General features: G+C 44.7%; 1 protein-coding gene across 4 annotated transcripts in view; it reads left to right on the top strand.

Moving 5' to 3' along the window:
* Positions 1-14,954, top strand: part of LOC126251706 (CAP-Gly domain-containing linker protein 1) — a 571,456-nt gene that overhangs the window by 394,731 nt on the left and 161,771 nt on the right. The gene's annotated exons all lie outside the window — the stretch shown is intronic.

Below are 14,954 nucleotides of genomic sequence, written 5' to 3'. Positions count from 1 at the left end.
TCTTTAACACTGGTAGCATGCCGCGACAGCGTGGACGTGAACCGTATGTGCAGTTGACGGACTTTGAGCGAGGGCGTATAGTGGGCATGCGGGAGGCCGGGCGGACGTACCGCCGAATCGCTCAACACGTGGGGCGTGAGGTCTCCGCAGTACATCGATGTTGTCGCCAGTGGTCGGCGGAAGGTGCACGTGCCCGTCGACCTGGGACCGGACCGCAGCGACGCACGGATGCACGCCAAGACCGTAGGATCCTACGCAGTGCCGTAGGGGACCGCACCGCCACTTCCCAGCAAATTAGGGACACTGTTGCTCCTGGGGTATCGGCGAGGACCATTCGCAACCGTCTCCATGAAGCTGGGCTACGGTCCCGCACACCGTTAGGCCGTCTTCCGCTCACGCCCCAACATCGTGCAGCCCGCCTCCAGTGGTGTCGCGACAGGCGTGAATGGAGGGACGAATGGAGACGTGTCGTCTTCAGCGATGAGAGTCGCTTCTGCCTTGGTGCCAATGATGGTCGTATGCGTGTTTGCCGCCGTGCAGGTGAGCGCCACAATCAGGACTGCATACGACCGAGGCACACAGGGCCAACACCCGGCATCATGGTGTGGGGAGCGATCTCCTACACTGGCCGTACACCACTGGTGATCGTCGAGGGGACACTGAATAGTGCACGGTACATCCAAACCGTCATCGAACCCATCGTTCTACCATTCCTAGACCGGCAAGGGAACTTGCTGTTCCAACAGGGCAATGCACGTCCGCATGTATCCTGTGCCACCCAACGTGCTCTAGAAGGTGTAAGTCAACTACCCTGGCCAGCAAGATCTCCGGATCTGTCCCCCATTGAGCATGTTTGGGACTGGATGAAGCGTCGTCTCACGCGGTCTGCATGTCCAGCACGAACGCTGGTCCAACTGAGGCGCCAGGTGGAAATGGCATGGCAAGCCGTTCCACAGGACTACATCCAGCATCTCTACGATCGTCTCCATGGGAGAATAGCAGCCTGCATTGCTGCGAAAGGTGGATATACACTGTACTAGTGCCGACATTGTGCATGCTCTGTTGCCTGTGTCTATGTGCCTGTGGTTCTGTCAGTGTGATCATGTGATGTATCTGACCCCAGGAATGTGTCAATAAAGTTTCCCCTTCCTGGGACAATGAATTCACGGTGTTCTTTTTTCAATTTCCAGGAGTGTATCTATATAGGAACTGTTTTTATTATTATTATTATTATTATTGTTGTTGTTGTTCTTCTCAGTGACTAATAAAGTTTAGCGAAATACTGCCTGAATAAGAATTAGGAGATTTTGTGTACAATGTCATAGCATTACTTGTAGAATACAAAATAGAACAAAAATATTTATTTAAGGAACAGAATTTTTACAGTGGAGCTATTCCACTTGCCTCCTTTCACACTACACATTCACTGCGCACAACGATCTGTGTGCCATTCAGACACTGCTCGCTTGTCGGCAGTAACAGGCTCCAAATCGTTAATTAGATTTTGCAGAGTCTCTTGAGGCGTATGGCAGGTCGATTCTTGAGACAAGGCCACCGCTAATTTCCATCCTCATCGCCAGAGCTAGTGCTCCAGCTACAACGGCCTCGGGCTCGACGGGAAGTTGATCTACAGGTCAGCGCTCTCTCTCTCTCTCTCTCTCTCTCTCTCTCTCTCTCTCTCTCTAACGCTCTCCCTCTCTCCCTCGTACGTTCTGATTGACGATTGCTTTCAGTGGTATTTGGTACCCAACTGCAATTCAGTAGTCGGTGTTGACACGTTTCCATAAAATGATCAGACGTTCTAATTAAATTTTCTTCCCGTCCCATCCAAATGCAAACGCTGCCGGAAGCACTTTGAACGTCACCCGCTGCAGATGCCTCATTGTTCTCTTGACTGGTAGCAGTTGCCGTGAAACAAAGGAAAGAATAGCAGATAATTTATCGTTTACTTCTGCCATAAGCTCCCACTCCTCGACTGCGCAGCTGGCCTCCCCTGTGAATAGCAAAGGATTTTTTTGTTATTTTCATCTTAGGGCATCACGCCGTTAAAAGGCCGCAGTATGAGGCCTTAGCAGACAAGTAAATCAAAACCTTCTGACTAAGGATTTTCCAAGTCCAAAGCCTGTTGTGCTGCATTCGTACCCAAAATATTGAGAACACAAGTCTGGTTGTTGATAATTAAGTGGAATTGTTTATTTGTTGTATTAGTATTGTTAAATGCAATTTGGGATTTGGTCTGTCAATACAATTCAAGTCAGTTGTTATTTAATACTATTGTTTCTAATCTGATCTTTAATTTTTGGCGGAAATATGAATGTCCTTTTACTACACTCTCCTAACACCTTTTAAGAGCTGCTGTTCTAGGAGGCTCCTGTTTATTTGTACAAGAAACCATGGTGTATATACGCCACTACACGCAATAAATGACATTGTAGCAATGTTTGATTTTCGAATATTCTTGTGTCGTCCTCTGTCTGTAACTGCATGAAATAGATCACAATTTTCGCTACCGCCTTACAGAGTATCGAACATTTCTTGCCTTGAGCTCAAGAGCGATGAAGCCTGATTCTAATAGAAAAGGCAAAGCAAGGATAATCTTTCAGTATGTAATTTATACAAAGCCGGTACTAGTATAATGAAGATCTTGAAAATTGCAATTTTTCGTATAGAGTCCAGGACAGAATAACGGACTCGCTGGCAAATCATCTAACATTACTACAATGTTTAATAATGTAGAAATTAGCAGTTACATGACGGGAAGTCCTTAAAGTATCGAAATAATGTACTCACCGTAGCTATTCGCGTCCTCTTTGACGAAGTACTGTCTTTGACTGCGTTATCGGTTTCGTCTGAATGTCTGCCTTCCCCGTATTTCTGTTTTCAGGCGGTGGGAAAGAAAAAAAAATCAGATGTAGATATAGGATGTAGAGGATGCTACGAACATGAATTTTTTTTAACCAAACGTCAACTAAAAGAAAGATAATAACAAATGTAGTCGAGTCGCGCAATAGATGTCCGGTAAAATCACGGCTTATTACTGACTACACGATTTATTGATTCTCGATTTAAGATTGCTAGGTTTATTGGTTCTAGAACTGGCAGTTGACCCTGAACTTGAGTGAACGTAAAGTATTGCTTTTAAATAGGTGAATAGATCTACTACAGCACTATTACACTGTTGGCAACTAACTACCGCAAAATACATGGATGTAACCATCCGGAACAACATAACATGGTATAAAAATATGAAGCAAAATGTAAGAAAAGTAGATTCCAGGCTGACATTCATTGGGAGACTCCTAAGGAAATGTAATTCATCAACGAAAGTAGCAGCGAACAAAGCGCTTATTCGTTCGATTTCTGAGTGCTGTTCACCAGTGTGGGACCCTTACGGAGTAGGATTAATAGAGAAGATCCAACGAAGAGCGCCGCATTTCGTCACGGGATCGTTTAGTTGGCGCGAAAGCGTTACGGAGACCCTCTGCGTTACAGAGAGGTTTACAGTTGAAATTTCGAGTGTGTACGATCCAAGAAGAGTTGAGCTACATGTTATTTCCTCGCATGTCACGCTTAATGACGACGACGAGAAAATCAGAGAAAATTTTACTCATACGGAGGTTTACCAGTAATCATTCTTCCCGAGCGCCTTTTGCAAATGGAACAGAGAAAAGGGGAGGGGGGGGGGATAACAGTGGTTCGAGAAAGACCCTCTGCCATACACCATAAGTTGGCCTGCTGAGTGTAGATGTTATAGTAGGTATTAGGCAATACCGTTGCCAATGTGTTTGAGTGTGTCTCAGCTTGATGTTAGTGCCAAGCGGATGGGCACAGTCAAGTGCGTTTTCGTCACGGCCATACTTCGCCATGTACAAGTGAAACGCGCTGTAAATCCCCACGAGCATATAATTTTGTTTCAACGTTAGCGGTCTCGGCACTTATACCTGGCCGCGTCTCTTGTGTTAGCCATCGTTATCATGGAGAGGTAGCCGACTGTGGAAAGTTTACATGCCTGTCTCCGTTATTTTCCATCTCCTCTTTTAGTACAGTCGCCTATATTCATTATCTCGTTGACTGCAGTGGCCGGAGCAAGTGGATGATACAGTCTAGGCTGCGTTCACAGTGGCACCGACAATGGTCGTCAGATGTCTTCGCCAGATGTCGCCCGATAACATCGGCCGACAGCTTGGTCATGTTGCTTCGACCCCCGTCAGCTTTTGGCGGGGTCAAGAAGGTTAGAATCTATTCTATTACGAAGAAGGTTAGATTTTTAACTACCCAGGGTAGGGTGGACACAAAAACGACTCTGTGCTTGGAGACGAGTGGTGCATTGCGGCTTTTGTTATTTTAAAAAGAAAGACTCCGATTGAATGTGAATGAGCTATATCTGTCTCGAAAAAAACGCTGCGAGTACTGCATGTTCTGTAATCGGTTATCCGGATAACTAGACAAGTTTTGCGAATATGATATGTGAGATGAAGGTAGAAACGTTCTGTTACGTATTCGAGATGATTCTTTGACACACGTCATCAACCTTCAGTGATTGCCATTAAGCATAAATTGTAGTCGTTTAGAATAAGATACTCTGAACGCGTAAACCACTAAAAAGTGGCAACACATACACCATATTTACAAACCACTTCATGTAACAGAATGTAAGTAAGCAGTAATAATTATTTGTAGACAGCTAATGTCCACCATCACAACCCAAAATGTCTCCACAGTAACTGCAAGTAGAAGATACGGCACCCTTGTCACTTGACAAATTATTTTTTGATGCCTAAAATTTCTGATAAAGATTCTGCCCACTTATGATTTCCAGTAAAACTGCGACTTCAGTCCACAAACTATGTCCCGATTGTGATTTTTTTCACACTCAGGATGTCACAAAGTCACACTTTCTTGGACTCAGTTTCTCACAGTCCATTTTTCGTGTCTGGAAACATCGGTCGACTTGACCGAAGAAAACTGAATTCCGCCAATTACAGTCCGAAGTCTGTACGTTTGGGTGATAAGATTGGCTACAGTGTGACCGCGAACGTACAATGTGGTTCTGAAAAGATCGGCCGCCTTCGACAGAGTCCTTCGACGGCGGAATCGACCGATTCGGTGCCACTGTTACCGCAACCTTAGGCCGATATTACACTATCATATTTCTTTGTCAAAGCTGATACGTCAAATATTTATGTCAAAGAATTTTGATGGTGTAATAGGGAACTTTGTCAAATCTCGCCTGTCCTCAAATAAATATGATCAAATCTAGGGCCTCGCTGTAGATTTGATCATAAAAGTCGCTTGTCTTCTGTTCATTGCAATGTGAAATGTTACCACTTGGAGCGCTAATATCGCTGCAGCGTTTTGTCACCAGTAGTATGTTAACATGGCTGCGAAGATTAATTCATGTGTGCGGTCAACTACAAGATTAATAGAAATGTATGAAGCTGATGAGGCGCTTTGCAACGTGAGGCACCCTGAGTACAAACATAGATTAAGAAGACTGGAGAGCTACAAAAAAATTGCGGACGTTATTAGCCTTGAGATACGGCCGGGGTGCACAGCTGACAACACAAAAAAGAAAATTATGGCCTCCGCACAAGCTACTCTCACGAGAAAGCAAAAGTATGTATCGACACACTTGTTCCAGTTTATTTTCTGAGCTCTCCAGTCTTCTTAATCTACATTTGTACTCAGGATGCCTCACATTGTAAAGCGCCTCAACCGCTTCATACATTTTTATTAATTTTGTAGTTATGGGACACAAAATGTAATTATTACTTTATCTACAATAAAAATAGTTCTTAATGCACACAAGGTGTATTGAACAACAATTTACTTTCAGATATTGGTCCCTTAGTGCTTTATAAATTGCTTCACGCGTTTGTTATTTTTATTTTATTTTATTTATTTGCTAATTTGCATTGTGGTATTCGAGTGCTGTACTGTAAGGTAGAGTAACTCTCCCCTGTAGCAAGAAATCGCAGCTATAACAGTTCTTAAGTGAGTATTGTGCGTTGTGATTTTAGGAGACACTTCACTGAGCAAATACTGAAATGTATGCTCATCCATTCTTAAAGTAATTTGTGTACGACTTAACGTCCTCCATTAGCTCACGCAACAAATTTTGTTGAATGCTTTTATCGTCTCGTCGCGAAACCCACAGCTTCACCCAGGTACGTTTCTTTTTCTTTTTTTTTTCCATTGCTCTTCCAAATGCGCACACAGTGCAATTGTGGTACATGCAACTGCTTCGCATTATAACAAGTTGTTGTTGTCAGCCATCTTCAAAAAATGGCTCTGAGCACTATGGGACTCAACTGCTGTGGTCATCAGTCCCCTAGAACTTAGAACTACTTAAACCTAACTAACCTAAGGACAGCACACACATCCATGCCCGAGGCAGGATTCGAACCTGCGACCGTAGCAGTCGCACGGTTCCGGACTGCGCGCTAGAACCGCAAGACCACCGCGGCCGGCTGTCAGCCATCTTGAACTTTGACGAAAAATATGACGACAGTGTAATACCCCTCTTTATCGCCACGTCAAATATCTTTGTCAAACAAATCTGACGAATATTTGATCAAATCTTTGTCAAAGGAATATTATAGTGTAATACCGGCCTTTGATGTGGAGGCGCAAACCTAAAAATGGCGTCGATTGTGGAACAGCTTCGACACCACACGCTTATTTCGACATTTCGTAAAGACTGAAGTTAAACAATAGTAAGACCCACACTAGTGCTCACTGCAAACCGGCACCATTTTTTGTAGATGACTGTCTACCCGTCCTGCTGTGTTTTAGCTCCTTACCGAGTCGGCTGCCGTAATGTCTCGTTTCGTACGCTGTGTATAGACAGGTCAGCGCGGTTGTAGTCCAGGTTCCTGGTAGTGGCAGCGCTGCAACTGCCGGGCTGGCTTTGTGCGCCTGTCAGGACAGCGGCAGCCATTGAACGGAGACCAGCTGCAGCGAGAACCGTTACAGCCGCAGGCAAGCTCTCCGGGAAACGAAGCGAGCTGCCACCGGCTTCAAATTTGGAGCGAAGGAAGGGTAGGGGTGATACTCAAGCCCATTTTTATGTCGGGTGTGACAGGTATTCGTACTCATAAACCGGGAAAACGAATACGCAACATCTACATACATACTCTGCAAACAACTGTCAAGTGCGTGGTAGAGATCAATTGTGTATTGTAAAACACAAATACGTATTTTTCCGTGGCCGGTGTCAATACTAACATAACCGACGTTTCGGCCGTGTTGCAGCAGGCTTCCTCAGGGCACATGCTTAAAGGATCTTAACAAGATCCTGCGACCATTCGTGCCGCCCTTCTTTGCATACTCGTACTTTCGGTTTCCCCTGTTAGTTCTATTCGGTATAGATCCCACATATATTAGCAATATTCTAAAGGCGGGTACATTCTTGACAAACGAAGACTAGCGTAAAACAACCAGCCGCTTCGTTGGCCGCAATTTACTAGTGTGTAAGAGCGGCAAATCGGAGCCAAGGAAGCGGTTGGCCTTGGTTGTGATTAGAACTGCGGGCGGTGACAGCGTTGACGGTGAGTTGGGGCTCGGACGTGCCTCCGAGTGTGTCTAGAAATGTTGGAGTATTGAATGGAATACGGAGACCGCATTAAAGCTGACAGTGCATCGTGAGTATACGAACTGTGATTGTAAATACGAACTGTAAACATTAGGCGCTTGGAGGGAAATATGTCAGCTGCTAGAAAATAAAGTATACAGTGTAAAATACAAAATGGGATCTTCAAGGATATCGTTTTACCTCAGTTACAGCTCTCCTAAAAGAGGTGTCGTCTTCGAAAATTTTAGGGTCCACACAATTCAACAATTTGAAATCCTTAGTTTTCATTCGCAAAAAGAAATGAAACAGCTCATATTACAGTTCAGCTTTTTTCAGTGTTAATTTTGTCCCATCACACTGCTCCCTACGTTTTTAAAAGAGAAGTCGTCCGCCTGCGTCGTTTCTTCTACTTCCATTTCTGATTATCAGCTTCTTGCACTAAAATAAAACGCTGCACATGCGACGACTGCGATACCCTCTTCTTCCCACGTAATATCGGCAGAAGAGACAGTTATTAAAACGCTATTTTGTAACAATAACAAACATTATCAAACTGCGATTCCACATAGCGGATCCCTTGGCCCCAACACCTTGGTTTGTTGAGGATGACAGGCAGAACGCCAATCCGTTGGCGACCAACGTCTGGCCGAATCCATTGACTGTTGTTCGCTTGCCTTCGTTGGGCAAGTGTGTACGCGCCTTAGTATGGGACGCACATTTGAAAGCAGTCTCCGCTCTTGACTGTCCGCATTTTCGCAGTTTCTTGCCAGTATCCGAAGTCTACCAACCGCCTTATGTACGTCTGAACCTAAGTGGTCATTCCATTTCAAATCCTTACAAATTCTTTCTGCCAGATATTTATATGAGTTGATTGCTATGCTGATTTGCTGACGCGGTCACAGTAACCTACTTCTGGGTTTGTAAACTGCACAGTATTACATTTCTGTTAGTTCAAGCAAGTTTCCAACTTTTGCACCACTCTGAAATCTTATTCACATCTGCGTTAATATTTGTGCAGCTTTTTTTAGCTAGTATTTCTGTGTAGATAATTTCTTTACCAGTAAGAAGTCTGAAGTTAATATAAATATGGTCTGCCAAACCGTTAATATACAGCACAGACAACAAGGACACGCCTGAAGATACTCCTACTTCTGTCGACGACTCTCCAACTAAACAAATCCTCTACCAAGTCAGAAATTTCTTTTGATACGCCACATGGCCGTACTTTTGTTAATAAAAGTTGGCATGGTACTGAGTCAAGAAATTCTGCACCTACCTGGTTACCTACGACTACGGCTATCAGGATGTCATGCTACAAAACCGCAGTTTCGGTTTCACATGATCGATGTTTTCGGAATCTGGGCTGGTGGGCATAGTGGACATCATTCTGTTCTAGATACAAGCTATGGACGTCACTGAGGTCGGACGGTAGTTTCGTGGATCACTGCCGCTACCCGTCTCGTAGACAGGGTGTGACTTCTGCTTTCTTCCAATCACTGGGCACAGTGCTCGAATTACCTTCGTTTTTAGTATTCTTTTGTACTGATAGGCTCTAGTGTAGATAAACGGATGATTACGAACTGTCTAGCGTGCTTCTGGTAAACAAAAAAATTCAAAACTAAGTTTCCATTCTGTCTAAAAAACAGCAGCATACATTGCTATCACTAGAACCAGTCTCGATCTCTGTAATGTCGACATGGAATTATAAAACAAAAAACGTTCAAACCCAAAGGGATACTCTTCGAACAATGGAAATATGAAAGTTGGGAATTACTAGGGGACAGAGACAAATAAACAAATGGATTACGAAACGAATTGGAGTGGAAGACGTGTTCGTGAAAGTATGAAAATGAACTGGAGGCAGCGACGTGAATCGATTTTAGATGTAGCAGAAAAGTTTTTACTGGTTTTGCAGTTTAGCTCACCCCGTAGTTCCCTGCTTATTGAGCTCCCTCGGTGGGTTGTTTTGGTACCGTAAGGGTTCGCGAGCGCGAAATTCAGTTCCGCAATTACTTTTGCAGCTGTCGTTCTCATGTTTTTCGCCACAATCCTCTTCGATGACCGCTCGTCACGAGCAGTCACCACACGTTTTTGTCCTCGTTGTGACTTAGCGGATGATGATTTTCAGCTTTCGCTGCATGCGGTATAAATCTTGGATATGGTGCCTCTTGAAACAGCGAACATTTCTGCTACCTTGGTTACGGCAGCAACCGCAATACGAGCGCCAACAGTTTGCCCACATTCGAATGCACTTAGCTCCGACATAACGCAGATTGTGCTCCTTCTCGGATACTAGCACAGTATCTTAACCACTACCGTGCTCAGTTTGCGCGCGCGCGCGCGCGCGCGCGCACACACACACACACACACACACACACACACACACACACACACACACACACACACACACACACACGCGCGCGCGCGCGCGTAGCAAATGACGTAGCTGAAGGCTATGCTAACTATCGTCTCGGCAAATGAGAGCGTAATTTGTCAGTGAACCATCGCTAGCAAAGTAGGCTGTACAACTGGGGCGAGTGCTAGGAAGTCTCTCTAGACCTGCCGTGTGGCGGCGCTCGGTCTGCAATCACTGATAGTGGCGACACGCGGGTCCGACGTATACTAACGGACCGCGGCCGATTTAAAGGCTACCACCTAGCAAGTGTGGTGTCTGGCGGTGACACCACACTGTGGCTAGTCTTGACAAAGCCCAAGGCGCTAGCTATCGTATGAGTGGGCATGCGCCACGACTTGTATGTAACATCGCCCCACTCTTTGGTGTCGTCACCGTGACCTTCCACAGCATTGGAGGATACCTTTCAGCAAATACTTAACAATAGTTTCCACAACGAAACTTTGTCCCGAAACCTGACAGAAAATACAAAGAGATTCTGGTTGTATGTAAAGTACACTAGCGGCAAGATAGAGTCAATGACTTCACTGCGCGATAGCAATGGAAATACACTGAACAGCCAAAGAAACTGGTACACCTGCCTAATATTGTGTATGGCTCCGCGATTCTGCAGAAGTGCCACAACGCGACGTGGCATGGGCTCGACTAATGTCTGAAGGAGTGCTGGAGGGAATTGACACCACGAATCCTGCAGTGCTGTGCATAAATCCGTAAGAGTGCGAGGGGGCGAAGATCTCTTCTGAACAGCACGTTGCAAGGCATCCCTGATGTGCTCAATAATCTTCACGCCGTTCACGTCTGGGGAGCCTGGTGGCCAGTGGAAGTGTTCAAATTCAGGAGAGTGTTCCTGCCGCCACTTTGTAGCAATTCTGGACGTATGGGGTGTCGCATTGTCCTGCTGGAATTGCCCAATGCACAATGGACATGAACGGATGCAGGTGATCGGACAGGATACTTACGTACGCGTCACCTGTCAGAGTGGCATTTATACGTATCAGGGGTTCCATATCACTCCAACTGCACAGGCCCCACACCATTACAGAGCCAACATCAGCTTGAACAATCCCCTGCTGACATGCAGGGTCCATGGATTCAAGAGGTTGTCTCCATACCCGTACACGTCCATCCACTTGATACAATCGCATTCGGAAGGACGACGGTTCAATCCCGCGTCCGGCCATCCTGATTTAGGTTTTCCGTGATTTCCCTAAATCGCTCCAGGCAAATGCCGGGATGGTTCCTCTAAAAGGGCACGGCCGACTTCCTTCCCCTTCCTTCCCTAATCCGATGAGACCGATGACCACGCTGTCTGGTCTCCTTCCCCAAACCAACCAACCAACCAACTTGATACAATTTGAAACGTGACTTGTCCGACCAGGCAACATGTTTGTCATCAGCAGTCCAATGTCGGCGTTGACAGTTCCAGGCGAGGCGTAAAGCTTTGTGTCATGCAGTCATCAAGGGTACATGAGTGGGCCTTCGGCTCCGAAAGCCCACATCGACGATGTTTCGTTTAATGGTTCGTACGCTGACACTTGCTGACGGCCCAACATTGAAATCTGCAGCAATTTGCGAAAGTGTTGCACGTCTCTCTTGTTGAACGATTCTCTTCATTCTTCGTTGGTCCCGATCTTGCAGGATCCTTTTCGGTTGCAGCGATGTCGAAGATTTGATGTTTTACCAGATCCCTGATCTCGCTTGTGAAATAGTCGTACGGGAAAATCCCCACTTCATCGCTACCTCGGAGATACTGTGTCCCATCGCACGTGCGCTGACTATAACAACACCTTGAAATTCACTTAAATCTTGATAACCTGCCATTGTAGCAGCAGTAATCGATCTAACAACAGCGCCGGACACTTGTCTTATATAGGCGTTGCCGACCGCAGCGCCGTATTCTGCCTGTTTACATATCTCTGTATTTCAATACGCCTGGCTATACCAGTTTCTTTGGGGCTTCAGTGTACTACCGACGACAGTGTGCGAAAGCGGAGTTATTAAACAGCCTTTCGAAATTCCTTCACCAGAGAAGACGAAGTAAATATTCAAGAATTCGAATAAAAAATAGCTGCCAACATGAGTAACGTAGAAGTAGATATCCTCGGAGTAGTGAAGAAACGTAAATTACCTAATAAAAGTAAGTCTTCCGGTCCAGATTGTATACTAATTAGGTCCTTTCAGAGTATGGTGATGCAGTAGTTCCATACTTAACAATCATATTCAACCGCTCGTTCGACGAAAGAACTATACCCAAAGATTGGAAAGTTGCACAGGTCACATCAATATACAAGAAAGACAGTAGGAGTCATCCACTAAATTACCGGCCCGTATCCTTAACGTCGATAAGCAGTAGGAATTTGGAACGTGTATTGTGTTCCAACATTATGAATCACCTCGAAGAGAACGGTCCATTGACACACAGTCAACAGGGAGTTAGAAAACATTGCTCTTGTGACACACAATTAGCTCTTTACACACAAGGGATTCCAAATTTATTCCGTATTTCTAGATTTCCAAAAGGCTTTTGAGACTGCACCACACAAGCGGCTTGTACTAAAATTGCGTGCTTACGCAATATCGTACCAGTAATGTGACCGCCGGCCGTGGTGGCCGAGCGGTTCTAGGCGCTACAGTCTGGAGCCGCACGACTGCTACGGTCTCAGGTTCGAATCCTGCCTCGGCATGGATGTGTGTGTTGTCCTTAGGTTAGTTAGGTTTGAGTAGTTCTAGGGGACTGATAACCTCAGCAGTTAAGCCCCATAGTGCTCAGAGCCATTTGAACCATTTTAGTAATGTGACCGGATTCGTGATTTCCTGTCAGAGAAGTCACAGTTCGTAATAACTGACGGAAAGTCGTCGAATAAAACAGAAGTGATTTCTGGCGTTCTCCAGTGTATTGTTATAGGTCCTCTGCTCTTCCTTGTCCATATAAATGATGTAAGAGAATTTGAACAGCCTTCTTACGCTGTTTCAGGTGATGCTGTCGTATATTGTCTACTAAAGTCTTCAGAAGAGCAAAACAAATTGCAAAAGGATTTAGAAAAAACATCTGTATAGTGCGAAAATTGGCAATTGACTCTAGCTAATGAAAGTGTGAGGTCATTCACATGAGTGCTAAAAGAAATACGTTAAACTTCGGTTACACAATAAATCAGTCAAATCTTAAGCCATTAAATTCAAATAAATACCTAGGAATTACAATTACGAGCAATTTAAATCGGAAAGAATACATAGAAAATGTTGTGGGGAAGGCAAACCAAAAACTGCGTTTTATTGACGGAGCACTTAGGAAATCTAATAGATCTACTAAAGAGACTGCCTACACTACGCTTGTCCGTTCTCTTTTGAAGTACTGCTGCGTGATCTGGGATCCTTACCAGATAGGATTGACGGAGTACATCGAGAATGTTCAAACAAGAGCAGCACCTTTTGTGTCATCGCGAAATATGGGACAGAGTGCCACTGACATAAGACAGGATTTGGGGTGGACAGCATTAAAACAAAGGCGTTTTTCGTTGCGGCGGAACCTTCTCATAAAATTTCAATCACCAACTTTCTCCTCCGAATGCGAAAATATTTTGTTGGCGCTAACCTACGCAGGGAGAAACGATCATCATAATAAAATAAGGGATATCAGAACTCGCACGGAAAGATATAGGTGTTCGCCTCCTCCGCACGCTGAACGATTGAAATAATAGAGAATTATTGTGATGGTGGTTCGATGAACCCTCTGCCAGGCACTTAAATGTGATTTGCAGAGTATCCATTTAAATGTAGGTGTAGATATAGAAACACAGACCTCTGATATTAGTCATACTCCAAAAAAACTTCGTCTAATACTGGAAGCTTCCCCATCAGAGAGTATGGCCTTATTCTGTCTGTGTGTAACAGGCAGCCTTAGATTTTACATTTTGACTAAGCCTTATGGCTATGCCATAGAATCCTTATGGCTGATTTTACCGTTGACAACCTCATGACTTCGTTTTCTTGTCGTATAACATGTAAAATGTGTTATTACTTCTCCTAGAAGACAGGTATATGTCTGTCGAAACCTAGGTAAAGGTTTGAATAAACTTTTGACGTGCAACTAATTGGCTGTATGGCTGCCATTGTACACATAATTCTACAGTTGCTGACAGTTTCGTCCCAGAGTTTTCTGTCGTTTTCGCTTATGAATTGTGTCCTTTTATTCGTTACGGTAGATCGTAATCCATAAGCAGTCGAAATCTTAATTGTTGAGAAAGAAAATTACTCTAGGAAAAGAAATTTTGCATCAGATTGCTCGAAAACCAGACAATGAACATATTTACTTATTTGGTCTGTTTCTTCGCAACTCCTGTTTATCTTCGAACACAAGAGTCCAGAACGTGCACTAACTGACAGGAAGCAAGTTGTTAAGACCCACGACATGTTGCGGAAACGGGCACCTCCCGTTCGGAGAGGGCTGAGACGCCTAGGCCAACCCTAACGCCCGTGGGACGTTAACGACAGCTTGCTACTCCGTTTCCATCGTCCGCTCCTAATATAATCAATTCGAAGGCGGGCGCAGGAAACCTGTTCAGGCAATTATGTAAATAATCCGTGATTGCCCCCGACGTATACGTGAGAACAGACACGTCCTAACAACTTGAGTTACTTACATGGATGGAGGGAATTTCCAGGCTTCCAAGAGTATGCATTTCAAAATCCACTCAACATATTTAGGTTCTTGGAACAAAATATCTCTGTTTTTATTTCCTTCTTTAGGTCTGGGTGTTGTCGCAGCACAAGCCGTGATGAAAGAATCTTACGTATTGCATTTTCGAGGGCAAAGCTGATTGAAAACCATTGCAGAAATTGACGACATCCCTTTATAATTTTTAGCTTTTTTTTTTTTTTTTTATAAAATCCCGTCGACCCCAAACTCATTAGAGACACAACACTGGCTCAGGAAGGAACCATCGGTCGTGACCTCTTAACCGAGAAATC

Source organism: Schistocerca nitens, chromosome 1 (assembly GCF_023898315.1).
Source record: "Schistocerca nitens isolate TAMUIC-IGC-003100 chromosome 1, iqSchNite1.1, whole genome shotgun sequence".
Taxonomy (NCBI): Eukaryota; Metazoa; Arthropoda; class Insecta; order Orthoptera; family Acrididae; genus Schistocerca; species Schistocerca nitens.
This window is presented reverse-complemented; position numbering and strand designations above follow the sequence as displayed.